The following is a 20828-nucleotide window of genomic DNA, read 5'->3' as shown; positions in this document are numbered from 1 at the left end:
GGTTGATGGATATTCTTCAGCCAGTGATGTAGCGCATAATTTGGTTGTATAATCTATTAAAATGAGGAGCGAAATGGGATGAAGCTGTGATGATGGACGCAAGAGATGTACTGGGATAAAGAAGCCCTTTTTAAGGGGGTTGAGTTCTGGTTTTGTCATCCGACCTTTGCCATGACAGGTGCGCTTGCATGGCAGATAACACAAATCTTAATAAAAAATTTGTTTTTGTGGTTTTGAGGGGAGTTCGCACCGGGTTGCCTGGGTTCTCTCCTCTGTGTGTTGTGTGTCTGCTTTCGTTGCCTCTATTTCTTTTCATCAAATTTGGTACTACCATCCAAATGCACCCCTGTGCATGTGGTTGGATCTATGAACTTGTTACTATCAGCCCCACATACATAACATTGTTTGGATTCATAAACTTGTTACTATTTCCCGATGCACCTGAGTGGTTGGATTTATAAGCAACATCTCATGGAATTAAGGTTTTGAACTCATGCTACGATCGGATCCTGCTGCATTAACGCGCGTTCTACTCAAAAGATTTGGAGGTAAATTTCTGCCAAATTTTAACCTGTATATAGAGTACTTTGTCCAATTATGGAAAAAGATGGCATATGACAAATATTAATCCAATTTGAACATTCTCACATGGATTGAGTCTCATGCATTGAGTCGCAGTGTGGCATATCGGTTAACATGAGGTTTTGATATCAATCATCTCCCATTACGGCTTACTATGTACTCCAAGACATTCAAATTGTTACAATATTGTCCTACAATTTTGTCATCTTACAATATTATCTAATGATTTTGTCATCTGACAATATGCTCCAAGGAAGTCATCTTATTTTGGTTCTTGTTGGAGATCCCATATCGACTAGGCACGCTCAAGCCAATGGGTTTATAAGAGTGGGCAACATGGTTGTCAAATCGTGTATCGAAAACCTAATTTTTCGAATCGTGTATCGTATCGCAGGATACACCTTTTTCAAAAAAAATTAATAAGATTTTTCTAAAAATTAATATCATCCCCACGATTAATTAACAAATTTTGTAGTATTATTGACTTTAAATTATGGTATTACATAATCAAAATTAATCACAAAATTAATAATTTATATAATTTCCTCTCAACCATTCATATCATTTTCAAGATCAATGTCAATATCTATAACTCCACTTATGTTATTATTATCATGCAAAATGGGCAACAAATCTTCCTTTTCACTTTCTCTATGTATAATGGGTAAATCTGGGCAGGTTGTAGTGAACCGGGTTGGGTGACCCAGATTCGGTTTGAAATTTTTTTTGGACCTTTGACTCAAATTAATAAAGTCATATCGATTTGTATCGATATTTTTAAGGATACAAACAGATATGTATTGTATCGTAGGATACATATCAACGTATCAAATGGTTTAGGATACACTCTCTGATACGTATCGTTGGCGACCCATATCGAATCGTATCATATGATACGTATCGCATATCGTAGGATACTAACAACCATGGTGGACATCCTCTCACTTAACAGGCTTTTAGGTGAGGAGTTAGGCCCAAACCTACAAGTGGTATCAGAGGCAGCCCCATTTGAGCTGAGTGATTGACCACGGTGGGCTGCCAAACTACCTCATTCATAGGCAAGTGACCATATGGGCTTGACCGTAAAGGGGAGTGTTGGAGATCCCTATCGACTGGGCACGCTCAAGCCAATGGGTTTAAGATGGGGTTAATCCCCCATTCATGGGCACTCTTTGATACGTATCGTTGGCGATCCATATCGAATCGTATCATATGATACGTATCACATATCGTAGGATACTAACAACCATGGTGGACATCCTTTCACTTAACACCTTTTAGGTGAGGAGTAGGCCCAACCTACAAGTGGTATCAAGGCAGCCCCATTTGAGCTGAGTGATTGACCAGCGATGGCTGCCAAACTACCTCCATTCATAGCAAGTAGACCAATGGGCTTGACCGTAAGGGGAGTGTTGTAGATCCCATATCGACTGGGCACGCTCAAGCCAATGGGTTTATAGAGATGACCCCATTAGGCTTGAGCATGCCTAATTGATGTGGGACTCCATACTCCCCCTCACGGTCAAGCCCTATGTGGGGTCTACTTGTTGATGGAGTTCGCTGGTCAAGCGCTCAGCTCAACTGAACAGGGCTCTGATACCATGATAGAATTTGGTGGTCTGACTCCTCACCCATAAAGCCTTGTTGAATGGGAGGTTACCCCTCTTATAAACCATATGCTTGAGCATGCTTAGTCGAGTTGGAACTCCAATATCAAGCCAATGGGTTTATAGAGTGGGCAATCCTCCCCACTCAATAAGGCCTTTTGGGTGAGGAGTTAAGCTCAACTCCAACAAATGGTATCAAGCCAGCTCCATTTGAGCTGAGTGATTGACCAGGTGTAGGCTGCCAAACTACCTCTATTCATAGGCAAGTGGACCATATGGGCTTGACCGTGAGGGGGAGTGTTGAGATCTCATATCTACTAGGCATGCTCAACCAATAAGTTTATAAGAGGTGGGCAATCCTCCCACTCAATAAGGCCTTTTGGGTGAGGAGTTAGACCCAACTCCCAACAAGTTCTGATTGTTCACTTGGTACAGTACACTTCACAGTACCATTGCCATTTGATAATGGGAAAGTAAATAGCACCATAGGGTGATGTGAACCATCTTGCATTTTCTTAGAGTTTCTAACTACAATTTACTATATTTACTTTTGGCTAAATTAACCTAATGGATAGCTATTGTTTCTTATAAAACTGCTTTTTACATCTCTAATTGTTATGGAAAACGCCCAAATTAGTATTTTGCAGCTCAATTAAATTCTGAAATTGTCTTTGTGTGAATGCACGCTGACAGTTGCACTATTGAGAGCGTAATTTTATGGTTCTTGAAAATGTAGCTTAAGTGTTTATTTTTTCAAACATATATCAACTATATTGCGTCATCATATTATTCACTGAATTTCTTTTCGAGCCTAAAGTCTTTGTTCCCTGATTCGTCAATGGAAGCATGGGACCTGCAAGAAAAGTTCAGATAGAAGATTCTTAATGCGTGATTTGACACCACACGAACGCACGTGTGAAACGCTGAGCTGGTCCAGAAGACACACGTGAATGCAAAAAAATGAGAATATGCAATGGGAACGGCTTTTAAAGTGGTTCGATGCTAAGGAAGCAAGTCCTACGTCCACTGATGTTTTGTATTAATGATAAGGGTCAGGTCGCTTTAGCGGACTCACTTACAAATGACATTACATAGATAATGCTATATATATATTTGAGAGAGAGTAGCTAGTTCCTTAATAAGAGAGGAGCACCCAATTTATAGTGAGATAGATTAAGGTTATCATTACTGAATCTGGTGAGTTGTGTGGAATTATCCGTGCAAATCCTTCTTTATGTCACATTGCTCACCTTCTAGAGTGCTTTACGCGATTTGGAGCAGGGATTGGACACGTGGGATCACCACAACTTCTAGCTGGCCTGCACGCACCCACTTTTCTGACAGTACCATGCTGCTCCTTTCCTCACGTGACTCGCTGCGGGTGTACCCATATTCTAACTTTTGCACGCTGACTGGACCTTCCGTCAGCCCTACAGTCTTTAGGCATAACAAAGATATAACTCATTAACTAGGGAAGCTGATTTTCTGGCATTAGGTTTGTGTTGGAGAAAAAGTGAAGTTGTACATCACTACATTTGCAGATCTGTCAATTTGCTTGGGAGCTTTTGAGTTTTCTAATCTTTCAGTTTTGAGTTATTTGGGGCCTTGGCAGCGGTTATATTTTTGTGATTTAGGTCATCTGGCTATTCAAATAAAAGCACATGGTAGCAGAAGGTTTTTCTTGTACGAAGGTTGTTTGGGCAAGTTAATAGATCTTCTATTCTAATGAATAACAGATTTATTTTAGCCACTTTATGTTCTATCTATGGTTTTACTGTTGTTATTGCTCTGTTGCATTTTGACACATTCGCTAATTCATGTATTTATAATCTTATTTCATTTTATACTACTTATTGTAGAGGTAAATATTTGCTTCTCTTCATTAGTTATGCCTCTTGTAGCTTTGATTTTTATGTTGTTTGGATATGCTTTGTTTGTATAAGTTAGATATGACCTCCTTGTAGATATTTATCTGCCTATTTTTAAATTGTTAGTGCCTTAAAGATTTTGCTATCACATTTTTTTCTCTATGTAATTTTGACTATATTAATGTGCTCTTATAAAACCAGGCATTAGTATAGTCGGGCACTTTGAACTTTGTTATGCCCGGGGAAAATAAAGGGCGATATGGAAAAGTCACGTGAAGGTGACCTGCTCCCGTCAAGCAACACGCACTCCGTCAACCTGCCAAATGATATGGAGCTTACACGCGTCCATTTCCTACAATAAGTCATGCGATGTCGCTTGGGAAAAGGAAAATGGGACTAAGCCGGTTATATCCTGCCAATCACACCACCACCTGGATTTAATAATGATTATACGCTTGAGTTTGATATAAAATGAAGAAGACCCCTTCTTAAAGGGATTCGGCACCATTTTTCGTACAAAAAATCTCTCTCCTCTCTCCTGTAACATTTTACTTTTTTCAACTATGTAGTCAGCCCGCAGTCGCGACCTGACCCACACTAACATCATACAAATCAGTGACGTAGGACTTGCTACCTCAGCATCCAACCACTTAAAAACTCTCTTTGCATTTATTTCGCTTTATATACTCCATTTTCACTGTGTACTTAACAGCCAATTAACGTTACGCACGTGAGAATTCGTTGTGCCTAACCCCGCATCAACAACTTCAATGAAAATGTTTCCCCGTTATTGAACTTGCAGTGGTCAGTAAGTACAATGGCAGCATTGGCCATCTTGTTCTTATATTTCTCTGAGGTTCGATGCTTATTTTTCCTTTGTGAAATGTGAAAATCGTTTGAATGAAATATAATTCTTCTGGGTGCTTGGATTGTAAAGATCTGTAAGCTCAAAATGGTGATAGCGCTCAACAGTTCCAGATTTGGGGTTTTGAGAGGATTCTGGTTCGAATCCACTCAGATCTTCTTCTTGTTTTAAGATTATTATTACTAATTTTTAATAATATTTACCTAATTATACAATAAATTGACGTTTGAAACATTAATACGGATTGATTTTTATATTCCTTAATATTATATGTTTTTTGTTTCTCACGGCTGACTTGGATTTTTTTTAGATTCTACTTGGTAACTATCTATTCATTTCCTATCTATATTGTTTTTTTTTTTTTTTTTTTTTTAAATTATTCGGGGATATTAAGTCGTTTATGTGCATCTAAACTAATCTTCAACGCTTTAAAATTGTTGATTAAATAAGATCTGGTTATCTCTTTTAATACTTACAGGATTCAAACTTAAGAATTTATAGAATTTTTTACTCTGTTATTATCCGATACAATCTAATAGGGGTTGTCTATTTTTATATTAATAAAATAACCTATAGTTTGTTATGGAACAACTATAAATGGTAGTGAATTGAGAGAAAGTATGAAAATTTATCCCTTTCTTTTCTTGAAATTATAAGTTTATATTAATTCCACTTATAATTTTGTCAGCCAAATCTCACCACTCCATGTACTCCATTATCAATAATACTATACAACAATCATTTTTTATAAATTTTTTTTTTTTTTTACAATTCTAATGTAATAGTTTATAATTGATTAGTTTAAATAATTTTTATATAAATCTCGTATAATCTCACTAATTATTGTACTTGTATTAATCAGTTTATAACAAAATTTACATAGGTTCTGTATAGATTTTCATGATTAATTGTGAGCTGATAAAAGTTTGGGGAAAAGAGTTGTTGCTGTATTACTACTCTTATATCGTGAAATCATTGGAAACCAATCACTTTCCTCCTTTTATATTCTTTCCAAAATTTAAATTACCTAATTCAATGATTGATTGGATTATTGACATTTTTAAAATATAAAGGCATGTTTGGCTTTTATTTTACCATATTCATTCCAATCTAATTCTCCAAATAATGTTGACATATTATTCCAGAATATTACCCTATTTTTTATTCATTTAGACCCTATAAGTTATTATTTCATAAATCCCCCCTGAAAAAAGTTTAAAATTAGCAAAAACACCCCTATGACCCATACTTGCCAGATTCGGCAACCACCGTCGGTGTGCGCTGGAATCTGTCACAAAGCCTACCTGCCGTCAGAAATTGCCGGTTCCCCGATTTGGCCACCACGGATCTGGCCAATAACGACGGCCAAAGAAATGGTCGTCATTGACGGTCAACGACGGCCATTTCTTTGGCCGTCGTTTTGGCCTTTTTCGGCCATCGCGGCCACAGAAGGCCGTAGATCTGGCCGGAAAAGACCATAACGATCGTTACGACACATCAGACCGGTCTGTGTCGTAACGTGATTTTCTCGGTCATTCTGGCGGTGGTGCCAAATCTGGCACTACAGGTGGTGGGGTGTTTTGTCATTTTTATATATTAGGGTGTTTAATTAAATTAGCAAACCTATGGGCTTTTTCATCAATTTTTAATTTTTAAATTTTATACTCATAATACTTCCTTATCTACACCCAATATTATTTCTAAAATTCTTCCCAAATAAAACCAAACGCACCCAAAGATATTGGAGAACCAAAGCATGGCCACAAAAAGCCGAAGGACCGCCCTCTCCCCAACAAATTTTTACTTTAAAATAAATTGGCCAAACAGAACTGATTCTGCTTCACCTGCTATTTTGTCTTGTGTTGTTGTCTCTCATCTCAGCCCTCCATCTTCCAAACGATAAATAATAATAAATAAAAATAGGAGCTGCCAATTGAATAAGTTTGAAGTATTAAAGAGAAAGATGGTTGGACCGGAGAGGCCTCAGTTTGTGCTGTTTGGGTCGTCCATAGTTCAGCTCAGTTTCAGTAATGAAGGGTGGGGTTCAATTCTGGCCGACATATATGCTCGTAAGGTACTTCCTCATCATCATATACCCTTTTTGATTCTCTATCTTATCTGTTTGCGCTGTACTTGAAGTTTCTTGTTGTGGCTGACAGGATAAGATACAAATAATATTGAAAAGATGGTTTTTGATTCAAAACATGGAAATCATTTTTGACAGGTTTTGTCAAGAACTGTTGAGAGCATTATCCTCGAAATTCTTTTTACTTTTTCACAGGGAAAAATTAGATTTGCGTTTATTGTTTTGCTTCTTTTGTTGTGTCTGTTTAAATTTGTATTGCCAAATATTGTCTGTGTTTCCTTTCTCTGCCAAGTTTTGTACTGTTGTGTATGTCATCTTATCTTAGCCATTGTTAGTGGTGGAGTCCACATTTCTTGACATACTGTTCTTTATTTTTCATTGGGACTTAAGTCTATAGATTAATCATGTTTGTATACAAAGTAAGGATGCATTGCATGCACCAGAAATATTTCTGAAATTAAAAACACATTATCTGCCCAACATACCATAATTTGATACAGGAGGAAAGAGGTACAGCTGCTTTTTAGTTAAATTTGTGGTGGTTCTGTAGTACTGACCTTTCAACTTTTTTCTAATTGAAGTGGGAATTTGTTCATCAAATAATTAATTATAAATGTGTGACTAGTTTTAGAAGTGCACTTTCCAGAGAGGGTAGATAGTGATTAGTGATAACATCCCAAAATTTCCATTATCACTTTTTTTTTTTTTTTTTTAATCACTGGGGTGTTTTGGATCCACTTGCACGCACCTCAACTAATCTCTCGGAATCCTAGAACTACCAACGGATAAGAACCCCAGTGATCACCCTTATTAGTGTTTGAGAGGACTTGAACTCAGGAGCTTATAGAACCTTCTTTTGCTCTTTTGTCATCAAGTCAGCCAATGGTGGTTTCCATTATCACTTCACTGTTAGAAACTTCTGTTTTAAATTATTATAAATTATTTAACATTTTTTCTCTTTGTTAACTGCAACCTGATGGAGCACCATTTATTTCTTAGAAGTACAACTGATTTTGAGCTTCATGTGTTAGGCAGACATACTTTTGCGAGGATACTCTGGTTGGAATTCAAGGCGTGGCCTACAAGTACTTGAACAGATTTTTCCCAAGGTAATTAGAGAGTAGTTTTTCTCAGAAAACTCTAGGGGTTGGTTGAACTTAATTTTGAAAGCACAATATTTATAGACCCTTTATGTAAACCTTGTTATTTAAATATAATTTAGGTATTCTAAACTCAAAATAAACCCCTTTCTTATCACAACTAAGTAAGCTTCAGTCCAGTCAAATCTATTATTTAAATATATCAATTAATTTATTGAAAAAAAAAAAAAATTGGACCTCTTCTGCTCTATAGTGTATAGATCAAATGGTGGTTAACTGTATATTATACTGAATAGCTTTCTTACCAACTCAACTATCTAATTAGCAAGAACATGTTTAGTTTGATCTAAAAGCTTGCACAGGAATCATGAGTTAAGGATGAACTTTCTGATTTGANACGAAATACTAATAACTTTGTGAATCTAAATCTATTCTATATTACTGTGACTGACAACAAAGTAATGGATTTTGTATCAAACGCTCAAAATATTCACAACCATTCAACCAACTATTCAACAACTTCTTAAGCAAATAACCTGTTGATGGTGATTTTGACATCAATGAAACGCACGTGTGAAATGCTGAGCTGGCTCAGAAGACATACGTGAATGCAAGAAAAATGAGAATAAATGCAATGGGAACAGCTTTTAAAGTGGTTCGGATGCTAAGGAAGCAAGTCCTACGTCCACTGATGTTTGTATTAATGATAGAGGTCAGGTCGCGTTAGTGGACTGACTTACAAATGATAGTACAAGAGAGTGAATGTTATATATTATTGAGAGAGAGAGAGTAGCTAATCCCTTAAATGAGAGAGGAGCTCTTAATTTATAGTGGGATGGATTAAGGTTATCATTACTGAATCTGTGAGTTGGTGGGATTATCCGTGCAAATCCTTCTTTATGTCACATTGCCCACCTTCTAGAGTGATTTACGCGATTTGGCGCAGGGATTAGACACGTGGGATCACCACAGCTTCTGGCTGGTCTGGCACGCACCCACTATTCTGAAAGAAGTATGCTGCTCCTTTCCTTACGTGACTTGGCTGCGGGTGTACCCATGTTCTGACTTTTGCACGCTGACTGGACCTTACGTCAGCCCTGCATTCTTTAGGTATAACAGAAGTCCCCTAGTTTTTAAGGTTTGAGGATTGAACCTTGGAAACTATAATTCATGTCGTGACTGGATGCTTTCGGGAAATTCTTGTGATTACGACATGTCTGAAAATAGGTCGGGGTAGCGCTTTTTGCGAACACGACCTCGCATGGTCATCGCTTGTTGAGGATGACTGACCTGACTTCGTCAGGCGTTACCTACTGTACTTTTGATATGGATGTATTTAATAAAATAGCCTCTGCTCTAACAAACGTGTCATGTCCGCAATAAGTGCCAACTAGGCGCATTAAATGTGTAGTTTGCTAACACGATACTCTTTATCAGAACATTAAATGCATGACATGCTGAAACGACACCCCTTATCAGAGCAGTAAATGCAGATTGGGGCGTAATTAATGCTGAGGGAGAGAGTGCCGTTGCTTGAGTTTTTCAACAGAAAAGGATGACGGTTTGGTTTCTTTAATCGTGACGCTCACTCTTTCTCACTGATCTGTGACACATGGTCGTGATCAATGGTGAGACATTTTTCCGCCCAAACATCATTTTGATTTCGAGAAAAACAAGCGTCGTTTCCTTTGTTATAAAAACTCAGATCCATCTCAAGCAATGTCACCACACTTGTCTTTCTCAGAGAGGGCAAGAGACTTTCGCAAGCTTGGAATCTTTGCCTCTTAAACCAGCATATTTCTGATATTTGAAGCAAAAGGAGCCATTTTTGTATTCCGAGAGGTAAGAATCGTTCTCTACTTTTATTTTCTTATTCCCCGTGGTTGGTAAATGACGTTAGTCTTCCGGTAGCTGATCGAAGACGAGACGCTCATGTCGGGTTTGAGCTATGAATGGCGGCTCGAATCATTATGTTAGGGTTTTATCTAGGATTTAGGGAGTTTGTTTCCTTCCACGTGATCGTACGGAATAGCGTACGATGGCTAAATGACCCCCCTGCTTGTCACTTTTGCAGACCAGTAGAATGGACCCCTCAACGACCAGATCTGAGGAAGGAACCGGTTCGTCCTTGTAGGGTGCTCCGAACGTCACTCCCGATGTCTACTCGGTACTTACCGGGGAAGAGCTCGAGAGGTGATAAAACAGTATGGTATCGACGTGGAAGTTTTCCGCGATAGGACTCACTCATCGAGATACCCATCAAGTGCAATGGCTACGATCTCCAAGGAAATCTTCAAGGGTGGGGGGTTGATCCCCTTCCACCCTTTTGTTAGGTTGTTCTTGGATCACTTTGGGATCGCACCGATGCAACTCACGCTGAACGCATATGTTATTGCCGTTGCCATGTACATCGCGTGTCGTGAGAACGGGCTAGGTGAGCTAACCGCGGTGGAGCTCGGCTACTCGTATTACTTGGAAAAGAGCAAGGACAAGGATTCTTATTACTTGTCCAGGCAACCTACTATATCCGAGGGGATACACAACTACCCTAGCAACGCAGGAGCCTGCGAAACGAAGTTTTTCTTCTTTCGTTATGACGGCCATTGCCGCTTTCAGGACCCGAGTAGGTTCTTTTCCTTTGGCGAATTCATTTAAATTTGAAGTGCATTCTTTTCCTAACGACCTGTTTCTTTCTGGTAGTTAACAAGTCGACTGACTTAGGGCTGCTCTTTGATCCGGACAGGATTGTAGCTTTTAGCTTTCTGCCCGAAGCTAGTCGCGACGCAAAGAAGCTTCTGACGATCGTGAATCTGCGAAAATACGGTTTCTTCAACGCAAACGCGTCCTTAGAGCCCCTATTGCGTAAGTCTTGCTAACTGGGCCTTTTTTGGTCGTGCAATGAATTACTTTTGCTAACGATGCTCGCATGCAGTGACCATGCATCTGAAGGTGTCAGAGTCGCCGCGACGAAGGCAATTCAATTTTTCCCGAGCAAGGACCACCAGGGTGACCGATGCTACTCCTACCGTTCGGCTGAAGGTGCCACATCGGGCCCCCCAACGCAACCTGCTGGAACTTCTCAGCCTCAACCTTCGGAGGACGCACCAATCCGACCTGCGAAGGCTTCCCAGCCATCGATTATTCGCCCGAGGCTAAAGATAATGGCTCAGCGACCAAAGAGGAAGAGAAAGCAAATTCAGGTCGAAGAGTCAGAGACCGAATCCTAGGGCAATCAACCCAGGAGGTCGCAGCCAGACGTCGGGAGGAGGTTGGGTAAGGAACCAACGGGCGACATGACCTCTGCTAAGGGCGTGAAGAACGAAACTCTAGTGTTGGACTCGTTGGGGGACCTGCTAGAGCACCTGCAGTCGATAGTCTATACTTTGCTGGAGTGCGGACTCTCGGAAGCATTCAAGGAGTTCTTAGGTTTCAGCAACATGGACCTAATGTCCACATCGCTCCAACACTTAAGCAAGGTAAACAAACTGTCCTCGGGGAGGACTTCCCTTAGTTCCTTTTGATAAACTTACATGCTATTTTTTCTTCTTTGCAGGCCCTGCTTTCCATGCAACTGTCCCTGGAGAAGGTTCGGCTGGAAGCTGCAAAGGGGGAGGTCGCACTGAAGGAAGAGAACGCACAGCTTAAGCGAGGCCTGGAAGCCATCAAAGTAGAAAGAAACCTATCCTCTGAGTCGGCGAACCGGTACCTGAGCGAAAGGGACGCGGCTCTTCGCACGGTAGACTTCCAAAAAGTTGAGCTCCAGAAGTATGGGGAGGAAGTAAAGGAGCTCCAAAGGACCATAGTTAGACTCTCCAAGGAGGTCAGAGGGAGGGACCAGAAGCTCCAAACGACCTCTCTGTGGGCCTCGCAAGCAGAACAAGAGAGAGATGCCTCTGAGAAGCAAAGGCAAGCTCTCGAGGTTGAACTCCAAGTAAGTCAGCGAAAAGTTGTTTCCCTGACCGAAGAGATATAGAATCAGGCAGCGGAGGTCGAGAAGAAGGCTGCCGAATGGGTGATCGAGTCTATCTATGCCTTGCAGCTGAAGAATCTGCTTATTGATATGTCCGACCTCCCGAAGGACTGGAGGGAAACTCTCATGTCCATGGCGCAGCAAGATGATGAAGCGGCAGTAGCCCGAGGATCCAATTAGAGAGAGGGTTCGGGACACGCCCCGGAGAAGCCCCCAACCGACCAGCCTTAAAATGATGAGGTTGGTCCTCCAGGAATCAGATCAAGGCTACCAGTTGTACTGTCTTGCCTACTGTACTCTTCATATTAATGAAATATATTTTGCTTTTACAATTTTTGTTCGCTTTATTACACGAGTTCGCATTCTAATTGCTTGTAATATTGGAACAAGTGTATGCGAACATGATAACACGTTCATACGAACAAAATTACATGCGAAGACTATTACAATCAAACAGAATAATACTTATTTACATTTACAAAGATCAAAAAATAATCTTTACAAGGAAAACTGAGTTCGGAATTACTGATAATATGGCCGGAGGTGCTCAGCATTCCAAGCTCGCGGTACTATGAAACCATTTAGCCTTTTTAAGTGGTAAGTCCCCGGCCTTATCACTTTGGCGATGCGGTATAGGCCTTCCCAGTTTGGTCCCAACACTCTTGCGCTTGGTTCTCTAGTACCGAGGAGAACTTCCTTCAATACAAGGTCGCTGACCTGGAAGTCTCTTCGTCTTACCTTAGAATCGAAGAACCTTTTGGCGCGTTGCTGATAAGCTGCTATTCTTAGAGAAGCCTTGCTACGATGTTCTTCAACAAGGTCTAGACTTGCTCACATAAGCGCTTCGTTGTCGGCTTCATTGTACAAGTCCCTCCGTAGCGAACTAGTTCCTACCTCCACAGGGATCATCGTTTTGCAACCGTATGCTAGCGAAGAAAAGGTTTCAAAGGTAGAGGTTCTCAGAGTTGTCTTGTACGCCCATAAGACTTTGGGAAGGTTGTCGGCCCAATTCCTTTTGGCTGTGCCAAGTTTTGCCTTTATGGTATGCTTGATGGTTTTGTTGACAGCTTCAACTTGACCATTTACTTACGGTCTTGTGACTAAGGCAAATTTTTTATGGATACCCAGCTCATCGCAAAACTGCTTGAACTCCTTGTTGTCGAACTGTTTTCCATTATCCGAGATGAGGGTATGAGGAATTTCGTAGTAGCACACAATATTCTTGAAAATGAAGTCCTTGAGCTTTTTGGTCATGATCGCGACTAACGGCTCAGCTTCTACCCATTTGGTGAAGTAATCTACTACGACCACGACATATTAGACTCCCCTTTACAGACTAGCATGGGGCCAATAAGATCGATTATCCACATAGAAAATGGCCAGGGGCTGGTCATTGTTATCTGTTGGTGGGAATGAGCTCGCGGTACGTTCCCGAACCGCTAACACTTGTCACACCTCTTGACAAAGTTGTAGGTGTCTTCTTGGATTCAGGGCCAGTAGTACCCTTGACGAACAACTTTGTTGGCAAGAGATCGTGTGACGTTGTGATTACTGTAGATCCCTTCATGTATTTCTCTCATGATATAATCCGCTTCTTCGCTGGTTACACATCGGAGGAGAGGGGCGCTAAACCCTCGCCTGTACAACTGGTCTCCGATGAGGGTGTAACGAGCTGATTTTGTTCGCAGAGTCCTTGCCTCGACCTTGTCATCAGGCAAGGTCCCGTCCTTGAGGTACTGGATAATAGGGATCATCCAGGAATCTGATTCTGTTATATTCACGGCCTGTTCGATCGGGCTGACACTGGGGGGCCTCGATGAATCGAACAGGAATGATATCCAATGCTTCTAAGTCCAACGATGAGGTTATCCTTACCAAGGCGTCTGCCATAGAGTGGCTATCTCTGGGAATCTGAGTGATCACGAAGTGCTTGAACGACTTGAGTGTGGCTTTAGCTTCCTTCAAATAGCGGATCATAATTTCTTTCTTGGCTTGGTATTCTCCTAAAATCTGGTTGACGACCAGCATGGAGTCACTATGGATATTACTCGTGGTTGTACCCATTTCTCTGGCCAATCGCAACCCAATGGGCAGAGCTTCATACTCGGCCTCGTTATTAGTTGCCTTAAATCCGAACCGGAGAATGCCGTGAATGCGAGCCTCTTCGAGACTCAAAAGGAGAAGACCTGCACCGGCCCTCTTTCTGTTCGATGATCCATCAACGTAGAAGCTCCAGGTCGACAGATTCTGAGCAGTTTCCTGAATGGCTTCGCTGGGCTGTTGCTCCAACTCACTTGGGAGATATGAAAATTCTGATATGAAATTGGCAACAGCTTGCCCTTTGATAGTCGATCTTGGCTTGTACTTCAGATCGAACTGACTCAATTCCATGGCCCATTTAAGCAATTTACCCGACGCTTCTGGCTTTCGGAGGACCTGCTTGAGTAGATAATTAGTCATTACATGGATCGTATGGGCGTGGAAGTAAGGTCACAACTTCCTAAAAGCGATCAACATGGCATAGGCTAATCGTTCCATTTTCGGATACCGCATCTCGGCATCCAACAGATGCTTGTTCGCATAACACATTGGCCATTGGACCTTTTCCTCTTCCCGAACTAAGGCTGCACTGACCGCAAACTGAGAGACAGACAGGTACAGGAGGAGGATCTCTTGTGGGAAAGGCTTGGATAAGAGAGGTGGCTTCCTGAGGTGTTCTTTAATACTTTGGAATGCCTGTTCACACTCGATAGTCCACTCAAACTTTTTATTGGCCTTCAGAACATTGAAGAATGGCAAACATCGATATGTTAACCTCAATATGAAACGACTTAGTGCTGCTATTTGCTCATTAAGGCTCATGACCTATTTTTTGCTGGTCGGGCTTGCCATATCGAGGAGAGCTTGAATTTTCTTGGGGTTGATCTCTATTCCCTGTTGGTTAATCATGTATCCTAAGAATTTTCCCGAAGATACTCCGAACGTGCACTTGAGGGGGGTTAGCTGCATCCTGTATAGTCAGAGGATATCAAACATCTCAACAAGATGCGCTATATGATCTGAAGCGACATGAGATTTGACCGGCATGTCATCTACATAGACCTCCATTGACTTACCGATCTGTTCGAAGAACATCCGGTTAACCAACAGTTGGTAGGTCGCGCCAGCGTTCTTGATGCCGAAGGGCATAACTCTATAGTAGTACAGTTCCCGATCTGTAATAAATGATGTATGCTCTTCGTTCGGTGCGTACATCGGGATTTGATTATATCCTGAATACGCGTCCATAAAACTTAGCAGCTCATGCTCCGAGGTGGCATCCACGAGCTGGTTGATTCTGGACAAAGGAAAGCTATCTTTCGGGCACGCTTTATTGAGGTCGGTGAAGTCGACACAAATTCGCCACTTGCCATTGGGCTTCTTTACCAGAATCGGGTTGGCAACCCAGGTCGGGTAGAGTGCTTCTCGGATGGATCCGTTTCGAATGAGGTTATCCACCTCTAGTTTTAAGGCGGCGTATCACTCCGGATCCATCGCTCTTCTTTTTTGGCGAACTGGTTTGGCTTCGTTGTCGATGTTCAACGCATGGCAGATGATATCTGGGCTGATCCCGATCATATCTGCATGCGACCAGGCGAACACATCGATATTTTCTTTGAGGAAGCTGATCAGCTTAGAGGCGAGCTGGGGGTTGAGATTGCTCCCAATCCTTAACACTCGGCTCGGTTCGCTCAGGTCGATTGACACTTCAGATAGATCCTCAACTAGCCCACTGGAAGGGCTTTCTTGAATTCAAGGATCCATATTATCCTCGGTTGGACCAGGTTGTGGCTCGATCCGGCTGATTGTCATAGCCTGTCAAGGAATGCCACGTGAGATACCCTTCCTTTTACACGCCATCTGCACTGCTTTTATGTAACAGTCGCGAGATGCGCTTTGAGATCCGCTAACTTCCCCTATCCCCATCGGGGTGGGAAACTTCATCTTCAGATGATATATCAAAGTGACTGCCTTGAAGTTTCTCAGTAGAGGTCGCCCAGGATTCCATTAAAAGTAAATGAGCAATCCACTACCAAGAATTCAGTAATCTTGGTCACTTCGTCAAAGTCACCCAGCGTGACTGGAAGTAAGATCATTCCTTTGGGGATCAAGTGGTCCCTTGTAAAACCAAGTTCATTCTTTCGAAAGCAGTCTGGAACAGGATGTTCACAGCACTTCCGTTATCCACCAATATTATGTGGACATTATGTCGCCCTATGAGGGGCGTGATCACAAGAGCGTCGTTGTGGGGATAATGCAAATAGGTTGCATCCTTTTAGGAGAAGGTAATTTCTTCCTTCCTGTGAACCTTTTGTGGTCACTGCATCGTGCTCATCACACTGATAGGGTCATGATGAGCCGCGCGAGCATATCTTTCCTGGGCACCTCGCGTGTTCTCTACGAGGTGCGACCCTCCAAAGATCATGTTGACACTGCATATGTCTTTGCGATCACGATGCTTCTTTCCTTGTTCCCCTTGACTTTTCTCTTGCGCGGGAGTAGAGTCGTCAATATATTCCTTGAAATGCCCCTTCTTGATGAGTTCTTCGATTGCCTGTTTGAGAGCTCGGCACTTATCGGTGTGATGCCCGTTATCCTGATGAAAGTGACAGTACTTTTTACTATTTCTGGCTGATGCGGGAGTTTTCATAGGCTCAGGCTCCCGAGCAAGCTGGCTTTTTCTGATTTGTCAAGAATTGTTGATACATATGCATTCAAATGTGTATATTGATCTCTGTCGCGATCGCAACGAGGGACAGGAGCATAAGACTTTTTGGGCTCGTAGTAGGGTTTCTTTCCTTTTCGTTGATCGTCAATAGCCCACCTACGATCAACTCGCCTGCTTTCCCCCCGACCAGACGTACTGCCTAAAGCGTCGGGGTCGCGGTGACGGAGCGTCACCACTAAATTTTCAATCCGGAGGTACTTCTCCACAAGATTATAGAATTGGGTGAGGGAGACATCATCCTCAGCTTGTAGCTCTTCCACAAGTCGGTTTGTGGACGAACTCCCGCTATAATAAGAGTTTGAACAGACTCTTCAGGAGTATGAGCTACCTTGTTGAGTTCTCTATGGAAATGGTCGATGTAAGACTGGAGGGATTCATCCCTTTCTTGCCTTACATTGTTGAGGTAGCTCAAAGGCATTGAAAACTTTTGGTTCGCTTGGAAGTGCCTTAGAAACGTAGCACTCATCTGAGGCCACAAACTGATCGATCCCGCTGGGAGCGACCTGAACCACCGTTTGGCATGAGAGGTTAAAGTCACTGCCAAACAACGACATTTTGCTAGATCTGAGACCTGGTGAAGCTCCATCAGGTCATTGAATTCATATAAATGATCTTACGGATCAGAATTTCCATCGAACGCCCGCATGTCGGGCATCCTAAATCCTTATGGGAGTAGAGCGGCTAGCACTTTGAGAGAGAAGGGAGACGTAGAAGCGGCCAGCCCTTACTCATTTTGCTGAGCTCTTAGTCGGTCTAGAGCTCGCTGCAGTTCTTCAATTTGAGGCAATGGAGCCACTTGGGGATTGTTTTCACCCATGCGAGTTCGACCCTCGCGATTACAGTCGAGGAAAGTCCGGAGGTCGGATTCCTCTTTGCCTCGGCTGACAGCCCCGGCCGCTCTCAACACATACTGGCTAGAGGCGTGTGATGGCGATGAATGATGCAGGGTATTTTCACGTTCGCAGTGGTACGAACCGCCCCGCGAAGTGTGGGAACCTCTCGCACAATGACGATCAGGATCGTTTTGCTGGCGGTGATAAGAATCGCCCTCCAGCACTTTTATGGGGGTGTACTTGTGACGTGGCATGGGACAGCTAGGGCTACGTCCTTTCACCGAGTCTTAACGCCACTGGTATTCTGCTCGGGGTGCGGTCGGTGTTCGTTGGCCCTTTGGAGCCTGTAGGCTCGTTTTTTGCCACTTGTTTACCCTTTCATCGACGCGCTGCAGTGCTCACGGTGCGGGCTATCTCCCTTTGCCGCACTTTTGCGCGACCTGCAGGCGTTTTTGGCGGTTGTACCGCCCCGAATGATTTGGTTGGCACGTCTTGGTCCAAACGGTCCAACCTTCGGTTGACCGTCTGGAAAGTATTGTCGAACCTCTTCGGGTAGCTTCTAATGATAGGGTCAAGTTGTGAACTTGATTGGATATCCCCTGCGGCATTTTGGGGAACCAAAGGTATTTCGGAAGAGATGTCCTCCTGGACTTGGGGTATCCCCTCAGCACCCTGGTTGGTTCGCTCAGGTTCAGGTTGGCAGGCCATTTGCTGTTGTAGGACCAATAAGTTAGAGATTCTCCTGATGAAGGATGAACACTAAATCAAGCCCTCCTTCTAACGCCAAACTGTTGATACGTGATTTTGACACCAACGAAACGCACGTGTGAAATGCTGAGCTAGCTCAGAAGACACACGTGAATGCAAGAAAAATGAGAATAAATGCAATGGGAACAGCTTTTAAAGTGGTTTAGATACTAAGGAAACAAGTCCTACGTCCACTGATGTTTGTATTAATGATAGAGGTCAGGTCGCGTTAGCGGACTGACTTACAAATGATAGTACAAGAGAGTGAATGTTATATATTATTGAGAGAGAGAGTAGCTAATCCCTTAAATGAGAGAGAAGCTCTCAATTTATAGTGAGATAGATTAAGGTTATCATTACTGAATCTGTGAGTTGGTGAGATTATTCGTACAAATCTTTATTTATGTCACATTGCCCACCTTCTAAAGTGATTTACGCGATTTGGTGCAGGGATTGGACACGTGGGATCACCACAGCTTCTGGTTGGCCTGGCACGCACCCACTATTCTGATAGAAGTATGTTGATCATTTCCTCACGTGACTTGGCTGCAGGTGTACCCATGTTTTGACGTTTGCACGCTGATTGGACCTTACGTCAACCCTGTATTCTTTAAGCATAACATAACCTTTAAGAATTTTGCCCAACCTTAATTTCGAGTTTTTCCTTTTCGATTTTTATTTTTGTTTTAGAATTCTTTCAAAAAAGTTAAAAAAACGAAATATTTAGGAAAAACCAAAAAGAAATTCAGTTTTTATATAGTAGTTTGAGCCTCCTTCGATAACTTCTCCCCCCTTTGATAAATCATGGCTCTTCTGAATCTTCATAATCATAGTGAATTCATTAATTTACAATTTTATCCCTGTTTTACAATTTTAGCGTCATATATTAGAAAAATGGGTGGGATTCAAAAATCATTTCCCATGAAATATGTACATAAATAAAAGATGAACGGAGATTATAGTTGAAGAGAATCAATTTATCTTATCTATCAGACTATTAATTTTATTATTGAAAATGATTAATGATCTTAACTATTTGCTTTTATTTTCAATAGCTTTTGATTTTTTAATTTATTTACTAAAATTTTTATATTTTTTAAAACAAATATATAAAAATATAATCATTAATGCTTTTGAACTCGTATCCTCCTCGTGTGTTGACAATCAGGGGTTAAGAAAGCGATGAAGTTTCCAATAATGGACCAGCCGCCAATTACTAAGGCCCACCCAAACTCAATAATTAAGTTTGCGATGGCTAAGAATATGTAGTTTACCAAGAAAACAAACATAAACGACAAAAGAAAAATGTATTTTATTAATAAATTTATCTTTCCTAGTTCCTACGGAATAAAGATAAAGAATGAGAGGCGGAAAAAAACAAAATTTCTTAGTATTTTTTTCTTTATTTTTTAAATTTGTTTCATAATTAATCGTTAATGTATATATTAACCCTTTATTAATTAAGTTAAACTATAATTAAATCTATTATACATGCATACATATACTTAAAAGTTCTTATGTCTTGCAAGCATTCATATTTTCTTTTAAATCCAAACTTCAATTTATTGGAAAAGAAACTTAATAAAAGAAGAGTAAACGACATATTCCCACCCAAGCTTTAGCGAAATCCCAAGTTGATATCCTTGGTTGTATTTATTCTAGATTACACCCTTAAACTAACATTGTTAGTGACTGTTGAAGTTGGTCGAAAATGATGAATGAGGTCGACAAGTAAAGGTATGGTTTTTGTAGAGAATGTTGTGAGGAGTTCAACGGTAGTCTCGAAAGTGATTTTAGACTTCGGAATTAGCCCAAAAATGCCAAAAGTCGTCGTCTTGCATATTGCTAACATTAGCCGCTTTTTGCTAACATGAGCCGCTTTTTGCTAACATGAACCCTTATTCAGACAAAGAAAGTGCCAGCGCACTTTATAGTGCTAATGTACGCCGCGTTATAGTAAAAAGTTAAAAATCTGTTAAAATAAAAGAAACAATATTATTTTAAGGGTAGGAATCTCGAAGAAATGCAACCAAGGGTATCAGTTTGAGATTTTGCTAAACCTTAGATGAGAATATATTGTTTGCTTATAAAAGAAATCCTTATTAATACTTTTGGCTACGTTTGTATAAATTTTTAAACACTATCATATCCTACTATCTTATCAAATCCAATGAAATAATTATTTTTCTATTCAACTCAAAATTCAATCATATTCTATTCAACTCAAAATATTTAAAAATTACTTTTCTCAATAAAATTTTATAAATTAACAAAAACAACCCCACCTACCCAAATATTGCCGACAGCCGGCCATCACCGTCGGATGATGGCCGAAATTCATCGAAATGACGCACAACTAGTTGGATCTGGTCGATCGTGCACCGATATGGCCATTTCTAGCA

Source organism: Pistacia vera, unplaced genomic scaffold (assembly GCF_008641045.1).
Source record: "Pistacia vera cultivar Batoury unplaced genomic scaffold, PisVer_v2 Contig94, whole genome shotgun sequence".
Classification (NCBI taxonomy): Eukaryota; Viridiplantae; Streptophyta; class Magnoliopsida; order Sapindales; family Anacardiaceae; genus Pistacia; species Pistacia vera.
This window is presented reverse-complemented; position numbering follows the sequence as displayed.